Below are 12893 nucleotides of genomic sequence, written 5' to 3'. Positions count from 1 at the left end.
CTGCTATCGTCAGAATAAAGTTCAGGAGCTTGAAGACGAGCACCCAGCAGCATAAGGACAGCTTCTTCCCCTCTGCCGTCAGATTCCTAAATGAACAATGAACCACAGACACTACCTCACTTTGACATTTTTTCTTGCACTATTTTTATTTATTTTCTACGGTGGTTTATAGAAATGTTTGCACTGTGATGGTGCCATAAAACAATGAATTTCATGAAAGGTTCATGAGAATAAATTCTGATTCAAAAACCATTACTTCAAAAATTAAAAGCTGCTTCTGGTCTTATTCCCTTTTGTTCCCCAATATTAAAGCCATCCAATCCAGCAGTCATCTCCTCTCTGCCACCACCCCATACTTTGACTGATGCCCTGGCCTATTGTGGCCACAAGGCCTGTTACTGATGGAAGATTAAATTATGAAGGTCCAGGTCCTTGTGGAAAGTATTGGCCATTTCATGGTTGAACAGCAAGATTGACAAGTACTTGATTAGCCGGAGCATCAAAGTTTATGGGGAGAGCCTGGGCAGTGGGGCTGAGTGGGAAAATGGATCAGCTCAGGATTAAATGGCAGGGTAGACTCGATGGACTGAATTGCCTATTTGGCTCCTATGGGAATTATGACCATTTCCTTCAGCATCAGATCCAAATGACAAAGTTTGCCCTAGTTTCCATCCCTCGCGGCCTGATCAAATTCTTCTTAAATTTTAGTACTGAGCCCACACTTCGACTGGCAGCTCGTCCACATTCCCACCACTCTGTGAGTGAAGAAATTTCCCCTTATGTTCTCCCTAAACTTGTCCCCTTTCACCGTTAACCCATGTCCTCTGGTTTGTATCTCACCTGCCCTCAGTGGAAAAAGCCGACCTACATTTACTCTATCACCTCTCATAATTTTAAATACCTCTATTAAATCTCCCTTCATTCTTCTATGCTCCAGGGAATAAAGCCCTAACCTGTTTAACCTTTCCTCTTCAGTTCCTGAAGTCCATGATGAAAAGAAACATTTAAAATCTTCCCCCATCTCTTTTGGCTCCATACAATGTTTCACAGGTTTGGATCTGGTCCCAGGTTGCCAATGGTTTGAACTCAACTGGAGTCCCGTGTGGCTGCAGAGGCTACGGGAATAGTGGAGGAAAATCCACAGACATTCAGTCACTCTGAGGGGACTCTTTTGCTTCTCTTTCTCTCTTACTGTAAAGGGCACTGGGAGATGCTAATGGCAACTCTCTGTCTGCCTTATGACAGGCAGAAGGCAATTTTGTGTGATGTGGCAGTTCTGTTTTATTACATGACAATAAATAGTATCTGATCTGAAAGAAGCTGCAGCACGCTGTAAAACGGTGGCTCCCAGAACTAAAATCTGCATCTTGCCTCATTCCCACCAACTCCACCTTGTTCCCCTTTTCGCCTGACCTGTGGAATTACTGTGTCACCTCCACTGCCCTTCAAAATACTTGAACCTGGGACCCTGGGGAAGAGTTAAACGTAAACAAAAAAAAATGCAGGTCAGGTCTGGGTCCCAGAAGCTTGGGAATCCCTTGATGGAGTTTAACATCACGAGGTCAGTCAAGGCCTGCTGATAAACCATCTGAAGGACTGTGTTTTAAAAAAAGGAAAAAAATGAGAACCAACGCCAAACACTGAAATCGATGGTAAGACTATGATCATACTGTCTTGGTTATTCCCTTCATTCATGTGCAATGGACAGACATCAGTCCACACATCTCAACAGAAAACAGACACTGCCTCCGATCGTCAGTGCCATGGGGAAGGGGTGTGGACTGAATGGTGACTGTGGGATCTGCAGGAGGGCATAGCGTCTAAATCAGACATGCTGAACATTTTATTTTGGCTATGGCCCCTCGTAGGACTCTGCTCAAAGTTTATGGTCCTCTCTGAAGCAGTCAAGTTTTGGTTTTGTTAGGTGAGGTGAAAAGAAAACAAGGCTCTTACTGAAATGTGCTGTGGCCCCACCATTCCCTCCCCCCCACCCCACCCCTCCACTCCACCCCACCCCACAGTGGTTGGCCCCTGAGCAAGGTCTAGAGCAGTCATTCTTAACTGGGACCATAAGGCTGGTCTGGACCTTGCTCAAGGGGTAATCCTCTCATGTCAATCGAGACACTTAAGACTGCCGACACTAGAATCTACTGGAGAAACTCAGCGGGTCAAGCAGCAGTGGGAGATGGTCAGTATTTGGGTCTGAGAACTTCCTGATGATGCTTTCAGGCCTGATGCTTTGACCGTGTTTTTTTATGCCACTGACGCAGCTTGACCTGGCTAGTTAGTACCTCCAGCAGAGTGTTTTCTGCACTCACTTCACTCCACTGCCAACTCCCAGGTCAGAAAGGTTACATTCAGGATCCTCTGTCAACCCTAGGATCTGGACCTCATCATTTATGCTGGGACTGGAGATGCCAGATAGAAGTAGAGGCAAGGTATATATTAAAAGGAGGTTTATTAGGATGATCCTGGGAATGAAAGGGTAGTCATACGGTGAGCATTTGAGAGTTCTTGGTCTGTATTTGTTGGAATTTAGGAGAATGAAGGGGGAAATCTCAATTAAATATTTCAAATTTTGAAAGGCATGGACAGAGGAGATTGTTTCCCATGGTGGGAGAGTATTAAAGAGGGCACAAATTCAGGTTTGAAGGTCATTTGCTGAGAACAGAAATGCAGAAAAATTTCTTCACCCAGAGGGTGATAAATCTGTGGAATTTGTGGAGGCAAAACATTGGATTTATTTAAGACAGAGATTGATAGGTTCTTGATTAGCCAGGGCATCAAAGGTTATGTATGGGGAGAAGGCCGGGCAGTGGGGATGAGTGGGAAAATGGATCAGCTCATCATTCGATGGCAAGACAGACTCGATGGGCAGAATAAAAACACAATGCTGGAGAAACTCAGCAGGTTCCTCGATGAAGCGCTCAAGCCGAAAACTTTGGTTGCGTATCTTTATTTTTAATATGAATATCCTAAACCTTTTCTCATCTTCCTGATTCTAAACCTGCTCCTAAAATCCCAGGGCAGAAAATTCTGATTTCAGGAAATATTTTCCCAGCTATCAAAATAATGCCATGTACACTGAACCTAATAAGCCCTCCAACAGGCACACCATTCTACTTAAGCAATCCACTCCCTCTGGAAAGCGCTTCAATCAACCCCTTTGCTGTTTTTTCTGCAGCGTGAATGGCTAAATAATCCCCAGCTGGTTCTTTTTGCAAATGTGCCAATCCGAACAAAACCAAGGTGAGGGCAAACATTTCTTGTGGTAATAAGAGTTTGACTCTCTAATTCTTTGGTTCAGCAGCGAGCGGTTGCTTCAGAGAGGCCACTGAAGGTGATCACAGTCTGACAGATCGCTTTTCCGATAACTCAAGCAAAGCGCTGAACATCACATGGAAATACTCCACAGATCAGACCACGAATGTGGAGAGAGTGTGTTAATACAGTAAAACCCCTGGTATCTGGAATTCAATCAACAGGCAAAAGAAATGGAGGAAAATAAATTCAAAAAATAAGAATAAAATAATGGGTAAAATTGTAAATGTTCTCTGAACAAACCTTTGGTGAAGATGGGAGCAAATATTCAGCCAGTGGAGGGCCTTGGTCGTGCTTTGTTCATAGCAGCTGTTTGAATAAAGTTGTGTGAAACAGCAATGGGGTTGCCCAGGATGAAGAGCTGGTTGATGCTGCTCGCTGTTAAAGTGTCTCCTTATCCCTGCTTAGCAAGTGCTTCACTGGTCAGAGGCTTTATCTGTAAACTTGGAGACGGGAAGTGTTAATTATCTACAATCTTATTGTTCGTCTTTCGTACAGCTCTGGGAGCCTGCAGAAGCAGCGATGGTTAAATGTTTTCAAAGAATGTGAAAATTCAGGTTTATATATTCATGCAAGTATGTTCAGTGTAAGTACAGTATCGTATTTTTGTATTATAAACGGTTTATTCTTAATGCAGGTGTATTAGTTAGGCATCATAAGTTTCAGGGAACTTATTTGTTCAGCATCTACCAGTCCCCACAGGTATCATATAACAGGGTTTTACGGTGGTTCAGTTCAGAGACCCTTCTTGAATCTGAACCTTTACTGTTTGTAGATGCTGCCCTACCTCCTGAGTGTTTCTGACATTTTCTGTTTCAGAATTTAAGCATCTGCAGTTATTTATTTTATTTTTAGCAACATGAACAACGCCCATTGTACTCATCAGGATATTCTGAGACTTCAAGAGTCACAGAGGAGGAGAGAAGTTAGAGGCAATATCATTTTTCAAAACCATCAGATTTCAAATGGGAAGCACATTCATCCATATTAAGAACTTTGAGCCTTGGCAAGTTACTCCAGTTCACAGTACGCTTGTAGGACCATGTCCACAAAGCAAAAATCGGCCTAACTGGCATCAGGAGAATGATCACTGCCTACCTTAAGACTAACAAGTTCTGCAGGTAGCTCTGAAAATCTCTTTCATACATTTATTAACCCTAAGATTGCTACTATTTACATTTTAGTCATGTATTATTACTATTTTTTTAGACATATAGCACGGCAACAGGCCATTTCAGTCCATGAGTCCATGCCGCCCAATTTACCTACATCCCTGGTATGTTTTGAAGTGTGGGAGGAAACTGGAACCCCCAGAGAAAACCCACGCAGCCGCGGGGAGAACGTCAAACTCCTTACAGATAGCGCAGGATTATAGTGCAGGTGACACCCAAAAGCCCCATTAACTGGAAAGCAGCTCTATCAATCGATTCCACCTCTCCTTAGATTGGTACGGCGCTATAAGTTGCAACTCCCTTCTCAGTCCTTTGACATTTATTTATATTAAAGGGTAATTCACAGAGGCCAATTAACTAATTTAATTTGTGGAATTAATTGTCACTAATGGCTGTAGAGGGAAAGTCTTAAAATGGGCTCTGATTGGTTCTTAATTAGGCAGGGAATCAAGGTGATGGGGAGAAGCCAAGATAAAAGGATTGAAAAGAAAAGTAAATCAGCCATGGACTCAATGGGCTGAATGGCCTAATACTGCAAGTAAATATGCATAGGGAAGAGTGTATCAGTAGTCAAAAAGATCAAGGTATTGAGAAAAATACAAAAAAAAGCCAGGAAAAAAGACTACAGGGTACAGTTATTAAAGCATTGAGAGATCCATTCTGATCTTATGGTTTGATAACAGTTGGACAGAAACTATCCTTGAATCTCGAGGACTGCATTCTCAAGCACATATTTTCTACCAGATGGAGGTGGGGGGAGGTGGTGGGGAGGGTATAATTGGGATGGAACAATATGTTAGCAGCTCTCCCAAGAGGTATAGATAGAGTGGGGTGAAGGAAGGTTGATTTTCAAGTTATCCTGAGCAGTGCTTGCCTCCAAACTGGTCCCATGTATCTTCAGCACAGAGTTTTTAAATGAAAATCAACATATTTAGCTTGTGCTCAAAACAACTCAAGCAGGATTAATCCACAATTATGTCTCAAAGGCAAAGTTTGAACTACTGTGGCTGGGGACTGTTCGGGGTGGGGGAGCGGAGGGTTTGAAATTGACTTTGAATGGGTCAGAAGTTGGTTTTGTCCATCTTTTGATGCGTGGTCGACATCGGTCACAACATCTAATTGGCCAAGGGTGGAATTGACAGAGGCAGATGATTGGCAGATGCCAGTCTGTCATGTTTCACTAATCCCACATGGGGTCCCGTCACACCCTTCCCACCACGTATACACTGGTCTCTGTCCTTCATTTCCTCAAGTCTTGATTAAAGGGTTTCGACTTGAAATGTCGACCAACCGTTTTTTCCCACTGATGCTGCTCAACTTGCCGAGTTCCTCCAGCAGATTGGGTTTAGCTTCAGATTCCAGCGTCTGCAGTCTCCTGTGTTTCAAGGTTTGCACTGTTGATACCAGCCTTATACTTGCCATTTCAATAACCATAGGGAAGACTGCCCAGTTAATGTAGTGATTATGCACCACTGTTACAATGCCAGTGAGCGGGACTTGGGTTCGAATCCCGTGCTGTCTGTAAGGAGTTTGCACGTTCTCCCCATGTCATCATGGGCTTTCCCTGGGGGCTCCAGTTTCCTCCCACTATTCAAAACATACCAGGGGTTGAAGGCTAATTGGGTGTAATTGGGCAGCACGGACTCATGGGTTGGAAGGGCCTGTTACCGTGCTGCCTGTCTAAATTATATAAAAATATTAAATGAATCTAGGTCTCTGGGCTGCCATCAATGAACATGTGGATGAACACCTTCCTTCCCACACTTTCCCTTCCCTCCTGTCAGAGTGTTTCTTTCTCAGCTCTCTGTCCCTTCCCTCATTTATTTTTCTCAGCACATTTATTTTCTGCCCCCTCCCACCTGTATTCACCTATCACCTGCTTCTCCCCTCTCCTCCCCCTCCATCCTTTTATTCAGGTGACCACCCAGTTCTTCCTATTCCCGATAAAGAGTTTTTGCATCGAGATATCGACGGTCATGTTCCACAGATACTGCCTGCCCACTGAGTCCTTTTCAGCGTCCATAGGAGACAAAGAATTATTGACAATGTTTCCAGCATCTTCATCTTGTTTATCCCATGTAGACAACAGTATCTCACAAGAACTATTTCAACTCCTCTGTGGAGTCTTGAACGTGGGACTTTGATGTGGCTGTACAGGACACTGCAGGCTAAATTGTTTAAATGTCACCTCATAAACGGTGGAAAATCCAGCAATAAGGAAAACAATATTGCACCAGAGAGATAAATATAAAATTTATCTGCAAGCCAGAAGGAGACTTGTTAATATTTAGTCAATGAAGGCCTTGTCAATGTGATCTCAATGGAAGCCCTGAGGAAGCAGCTGTTTGACAGCACACATCAATACTAATTATTGAAAATAACAACAGGTGATGACATTTGAGTTCACAAGAATTTAGCTTCCATTTCTGATGCATGAGAGATCTCAAGATAATTAAGCGAAGGCTGCAGGTTATATTATCGACTGGGTGAGGGAGTTTTGATGCGAAAAGATGCAGGAATGTCAAGAACTTCAAATTTGCAAAGTAACTCTGGGTTGCTAGTTGTTTTTGCAAGTTAAGATATATTTTGGATGGTTTGAAAGGAGGTTTTGGAATATTGTGTGTGCAGCTCCTGTGAATTAAACTGTTATCCTAAAAGGCCTAAAGGGCTCACTCGTATAGGAGAACAACAGGTTATTGCATTGGTCTGAACATAAAGCAACTTGCCCTTGACTATATTAACACTGGCAGTTGGAGCTACAGTACAGATAGGGCAAACATACCAAAATGCTGGAGGTACTCAGCCGGTCTTTCAGTGTCCATAGGAGACAAAGAATTATTGACGATGTTTCGGCCTGAGCCCTTCTTCAAGGTATAAGCAGAATGAGCAAAAGAGAGAAAGTCTCAGAATAGAGACAATGGTGGAATCCAGACCAACAAAGGATGTTAATTGGACATGATGAGGGCAGAGGTGAGAACGGATTCTTTCTGTGTGAAAGGAGAGAGAGAAAAGGGAGAGAGACAGAGCTAGGAGAAGGTGACGGGAGAAGCGAGGCGGAGGGGGGGGGGGGATTTAACAAAAGCCAGAGAAGATGATATTAATGCAATCCAGTTGGAGGGTGCCCAGTTGGAAGATGACGTGTTATTCCTCCAATTTACAGATGGTCTCAGTCTGGCAGTACATGAGACCAGGGATAGACATGTCACAAGGGAATGGGATGGGGAATTGAAATGGGTGGCCACTGGGAGATCCACGCTTTTGTGGTGGTCAGAGTCAAGGTGCTCAACAAAGTTAGCTTCCGGTTTGTGCCCAGTTTCTCCGATGAAGAGAAGACCACAGCGGGAGCACCGGATACAGTAGATAACCCTTGCAGATTCACAAGAGAAATGTTGCTTCATTTGGAAGTCTTGAATGGTGCTGAGGGAGGAGGTATGTGTGCAAGTGGAGCATCTCCTGCATTCACAGGGGGAGGTACCAAGTGGACAATTGGTGGGGAGGGAGGAGTGTACAAGGGATTCACAGAGAGAGTAGTCCCTACAGAAGTCAGAGAAGGGAGGAGAGGGGAATATTTGTCCAGTGGTGAGATCAGCGCTGAGTTGATGGCACCTCTGATGATCTGGCATGTAAATCTTCATCCTGGGTGCAGATGCGATGAAGATCGAGGAATTGAGGGATTGGCATGGAATCCTTAAAGGGGTCAGAGTGGGAAGAGGTGTAGTCGTGCGATGGAAATATTGAGGGAATAGCATTGAATCCTTAAAGGGGTCAGAGTGGGAAGAGATGTAGTCATGCAATGGAGATGGAAGTATTTAGGGAATGGCATAGAATTCTTAAAGGGGATAGGGTGGGAAGAGGTGTAGTCATGCGATGGCGATGGAGGAATTGAGGGAATGGCATGGAATCCTTACAGGGGACAGGGTGGGAAGAGGTGTAGTCGGGGTATGGGTGGGTTTATGGAAAATGTCTGATGAGAGTTTGTTTCCTAAGACTGAGAGATCGAGGAAAAAGAGAATGTTGCTAGAGATGGTGAATTTGAGGTCAGGGGGAAATTGGCAGCAAAGTGGATGATGTCAATGAGTTCATCATGGGTGAATCAGGCAGCCACAAAGTATTCATCGACGTAGCAGAGGAAGAGTTGAGGGGCCTAGCCTGTGTAGGTTTTGTCCTCTCTTAAAGGGAATTCTGTGATAGTCTCTCTCACTGCTCCCCATCTGCACTCCCTACTGCTCTCAAGCTCTACGCATAGGGCATCCCAACATGTAAAGTATCATAAGGTATTTGAAATAAAAATGCAGTCAAGAAGAAATCTCGCCAGCAGCTGCACTTTAAGAGGAGCTTGAAAAAATTTGGTGTGTCACCAAAAACTCTTGCAAATGACTACAGATTTGCCATGGAGTGCAGTGCATTCTGACTGGTTGCATCTCTGCCTGGTTTGGAGGTGCTGTTGCACAGGCTACAGAGAGTTGTGAACTCAGCCAGTGCCATCACGGGCATCAATCTTCAATCCATCGAGGACATCTCCAAGAGGCAGTGTCTTAAGAAAGCAGCCTCTATCCTCAATGTCCCTCACCACTCAGGGCCATGCCCCCTTCTCACTGCTACAGGAGCCTGAAGACAAACAAACAACAGAACAAAAACAGCTTCTTCCCCTCCGCCATGAGATTTCTGAATAGAGTGAAGCACAGATACTGTGTCATTTTCTCTTATTTTGTTTTTCCTTATTTATTTTTAAATGTAATTTCGTAGCAACATTTGCCCTGTAATTCTGCCGCCAAACAACAAATTTTGTGACATGTCCATGACAAATAAATTCTGATTCTGAAAATGATGGAAATGCATGCATTCTGTGAAAAGTAAAACATACTGGAGAAGCATGCTGATGCAGTGTAGAATCAGTAACCAGAGATCATAGGTTTAAGGAGAGAGGGGAGAGACTTAGCCTGAAGGGTAACTTTTTTCTTTTTAATACACACAATGGGTGGTGGGTGTGTGGAATAGGCTGATGGAGGAAGAGGTCATGTGGCTACTATTCCAACCAAAAAGAAAAAAAATTGGACACATGCATGAAGAGGATGGGTTTAGAGAGAGAGGGCCAAATGCAGGCAGATGGTCTAGTGTGGGTGGGACACTTTGGTCAGCATAGGCAAGTTGGGCTGAAGGGCATGTTTCCGCACTGTACAACTCTGACTGTATCTGAACGTTTCATGTCACAGATTCTTTATAGCAGGGTTTCCCAACCAGGGGTGCAAGATAGCATTCCAGGGGGTGCGAAATAACATTTCAGTTTTTTTGTTTATATTAAGGATCCTATATATTCAGGATAAAAATATACATTTTTTTTAAAAGTCCAAATTAAAGATGGGATGTCCTCTTTTTTCTCTATTCAATAGAATGAGATTCTCTATGAATTTTAGCGCGTTTCAACGTGCTGTTTCCTTTTAAATGGCATCGCCCTACAACTTTTTTTTAAAAATCGGGACATTTAAAATGGGGGCCAAATTTCTTGTTTCGTGTTTTGTAGTGAATTACATTCGATTTTTATTTCTTATTTATTTGTGTTATGTAAATTATTAATGAACCCTTCATTATGTCAAAGAAAAGGAAATCGAATGATAATTATGTGCAGTTTGTTTTCACTTGAGTTTCACTTGGTTTTACTGAGGATCTGCAAAACCCCAGTGCATGCTTTGTGACGCTGTATTTTCAAAGGCAAATTTGAAGCCATCTAAGCTGCAAGAACTGGCATGGTGGAGCAGATGTTGCAGGCCATGATGTTGAAAGGGCCCGCTTTGATTCTCGAGCAACCCTTCCAAAATTAGGTTTTATATCTGCTGACAAACCACTGCTGATGGTTTCATATCACATAGCGTATAAAGTAGCCAAATCCAAGAAGCCCCATAAAATTGCAGAAGAGGTGATAAAACAATGTGCATTAGAAATGGCAACAATTGTTCTGGGAAAAGAAGCCTCAAACAAGCTTAAATTAGTGTCGTTATCAAATAATGTTATTCAGAGCCAAATTGGTGATTTGAGTTTGGACATTTTGGACCAAGGCTAGTTCCTTGAAAATCTCTCTCCAGTTGGACGAAACAACTGATGTTGCAAATTGCAGTCAACTCATCGCATTAGTGAGGTATGTCCATGATGGTGTCATAATGGAAGATTTCCTGTTCTGTGAAGATCTGAAAACAACCACAAAAGGAAAAGATGTCTTCCAATGTATGAAGGACTTCTTTGCAAAATATGACTTAAATATCCAAATTATTGGTTCTGTGTGTACTGACGTTGCCCCAGCTATGCTAGGAAATAAATCAAGATTTTTTGCACTGATGAAACAAGAGATTCCGCACTTGCAAGGTACTCACTGTTTTCTTCATCGACATGCTTTGGCATCAAAAACATTACCTCCAAAGTTGAAAAAGGTCCTTGACACTTCTAGATTTGGGGTCATGCTCTGAACCACCGGCTCTTCAAGTCGCTTTGTGAAGATTTTGGAAGTGAGCATTCGGTTTTGGTTTTCCACACAGAAGTTCGCTGGCTGTCATGTGGGAGAGCTTTAACGCGTTTCTTCGAACTGCGAGAAGAAGTCAAAGCTTTTCTGAAGGAACGTGACTATGATCTGCCCGGAGAAATGGAATCACAAGAATTCAACCAAATGCTAGTCTATTTGAGTGATATTTTCACTCGTCTGAATGACCTGAGTGTATCTATTCAAAGGAAAAACATAAGCATATTGAAATGCTGCAAAAAGAAATACTTTCAAAGAAAAGTTACATCCCTGGTGTCGACGAGTTAAAAGAGGGAATGTTTCAAATTTTCCATCACTCGAAGAAATGGTTAATGATGATGAGTCCCTCATTCCAAGTGTGTGTGAAAAAATTGTGGATCATTTGGAAACACTATAAGATGGATATTTTGGAGGAGGAGAACTGGAAACTTCTGAAGAATGGATTATCAATCCATACTCCTTCAATTTGGATAATATGTCGGATGATGAAGAGCTGAAGGAAGATCTTATTGAACTGTGCACAAATCGTGTTCTTGAAATGCAGTTTGAAAGCAAAACTTTGGAACAATATTGGTGTTCGGTAATGGACATGTTTCCAAGACTTTGTGAAAAAGCACTAACTGCTCATCCCATTCGCGACAACATACTTGTGCGAGTCTGGATTCAGGGCCCTTTTGTCAATCAAGACAAAATCTTAAGCATTTGAACCTTAGTTCTTTAATTTTTTTTAAACAAATTTCATGCATGGATGAAAATTTTATTTTTTTGTAGGGTTTATGCAACTTTTAATTTGTTGTAATATTTTTTCTTTTCCATATGTTTCATTTTTGTTTATATATTATTAAAAATTGATTATACAAATTTGTTTTGGTCACCTTTATTCTTAAATAAATTATTACTTTCAAGGGTGTGAGAACATAATAAAAAAATGTTAGGGGTGCGGGGCATACAAAAGGTTGGGAACAACTGCTTTATAGGAACCTTTGATTGAAAACATTAACTTAGTTTCTCTTTCCACAGATGATGCTTGACTGGCTAAATGTTTCCAACATTTTCTGTCTTTTATTTCAGTTTTCCATAATCTGCAAATTTTTGCTTTTCCTGTTACTTTGCATTTTCATTGTCCTTTGAGGTTGCACTTGCTCTTTTCATCGATAGTGTATATTTTCCTCAAGGACACCTCAATAAAGGCCCAGAGTCTCAGGAGTGGTGCTCATGACATCAGCCCTGCGGTGAATTTGCAAAATTAATCTCTGAAATGTCCCAAATAATCGGAGGGTACAACAAGTGGGCGGCGCAGTTGGCACAGCGCCTTTACAGCACCAGCAATCGGGGTCTGGGTTCAAATCCTGCGCTGTCTGAAAGGAGTTTGTACATTCTCCCGGTTCGAAATGTTCTGGGGGTATGGGTTAACTGGTTGTAAATGGTCAGCACGGACTAGTGAGATGAAATGACCTGTTATTGCGCTGTATGTCTAAATTTTTAAAAAAATCATGAGAACCAATGCCCTAAGACAAGCCATAGACAGCCAGCCAATCCTACCTGAAGAGTGGGCACATGGAATTGAATGGAGAGTAAGTGAGAAAGGCTACTCTGTAAAAACACAATGCTGGAGAAACTCAGCGTCCTACTCTTCCTAAAGGAACACGCAGTGATAGATGGGAAGCAAAGGGTTACTCACACGTGTAGCAGATAACAAGACATTGGGGAAAATTGAAAAAGCTAAGAGACAGATAATATATTGCCTTGCCGATGCAAGGAAGAGGACAGAAGGTGAATTGCTGCAATAGAACTTTATAATCTACTTGTGAATTTATAGAAATGGGCAAGAGTAGGCGATTCAGCCCTTCAAGCCTGCTCTGACATTCAAAAAAAGTCAAGACTCGTCACCC

General features: G+C 42.4%; 1 protein-coding gene across 9 annotated transcripts in view; it reads right to left on the bottom strand.

Moving 5' to 3' along the window:
• Positions 1 to 12893, bottom strand: part of luzp1 (leucine zipper protein 1) — a 156704-nt gene that overhangs the window by 80068 nt on the left and 63743 nt on the right. For 7 of the 9 annotated variants that reach the window (XR_011343455.1, XM_069895198.1, XM_069895204.1 and 4 more), the window contains exon 2: positions 3565 to 3764. The exons of the other annotated variants lie outside the window; for them this stretch is intronic. The gene's annotated coding sequence lies outside the window, so the exon portion shown is untranslated. The remainder of the gene's footprint in view (positions 1 to 3564; positions 3765 to 12893) is intronic. 9 annotated transcript variants of the gene reach the window in all.

The sequence above is a fragment of the Narcine bancroftii genome, chromosome 8, assembly GCF_036971445.1.
Source record: "Narcine bancroftii isolate sNarBan1 chromosome 8, sNarBan1.hap1, whole genome shotgun sequence".
In the NCBI taxonomy this organism is placed as follows: domain Eukaryota; kingdom Metazoa; phylum Chordata; class Chondrichthyes; order Torpediniformes; family Narcinidae; genus Narcine; species Narcine bancroftii.
The sequence above is the reverse complement of the archived record's forward strand: the minus strand, read 5'-3'. Positions and strand labels throughout refer to the sequence as shown.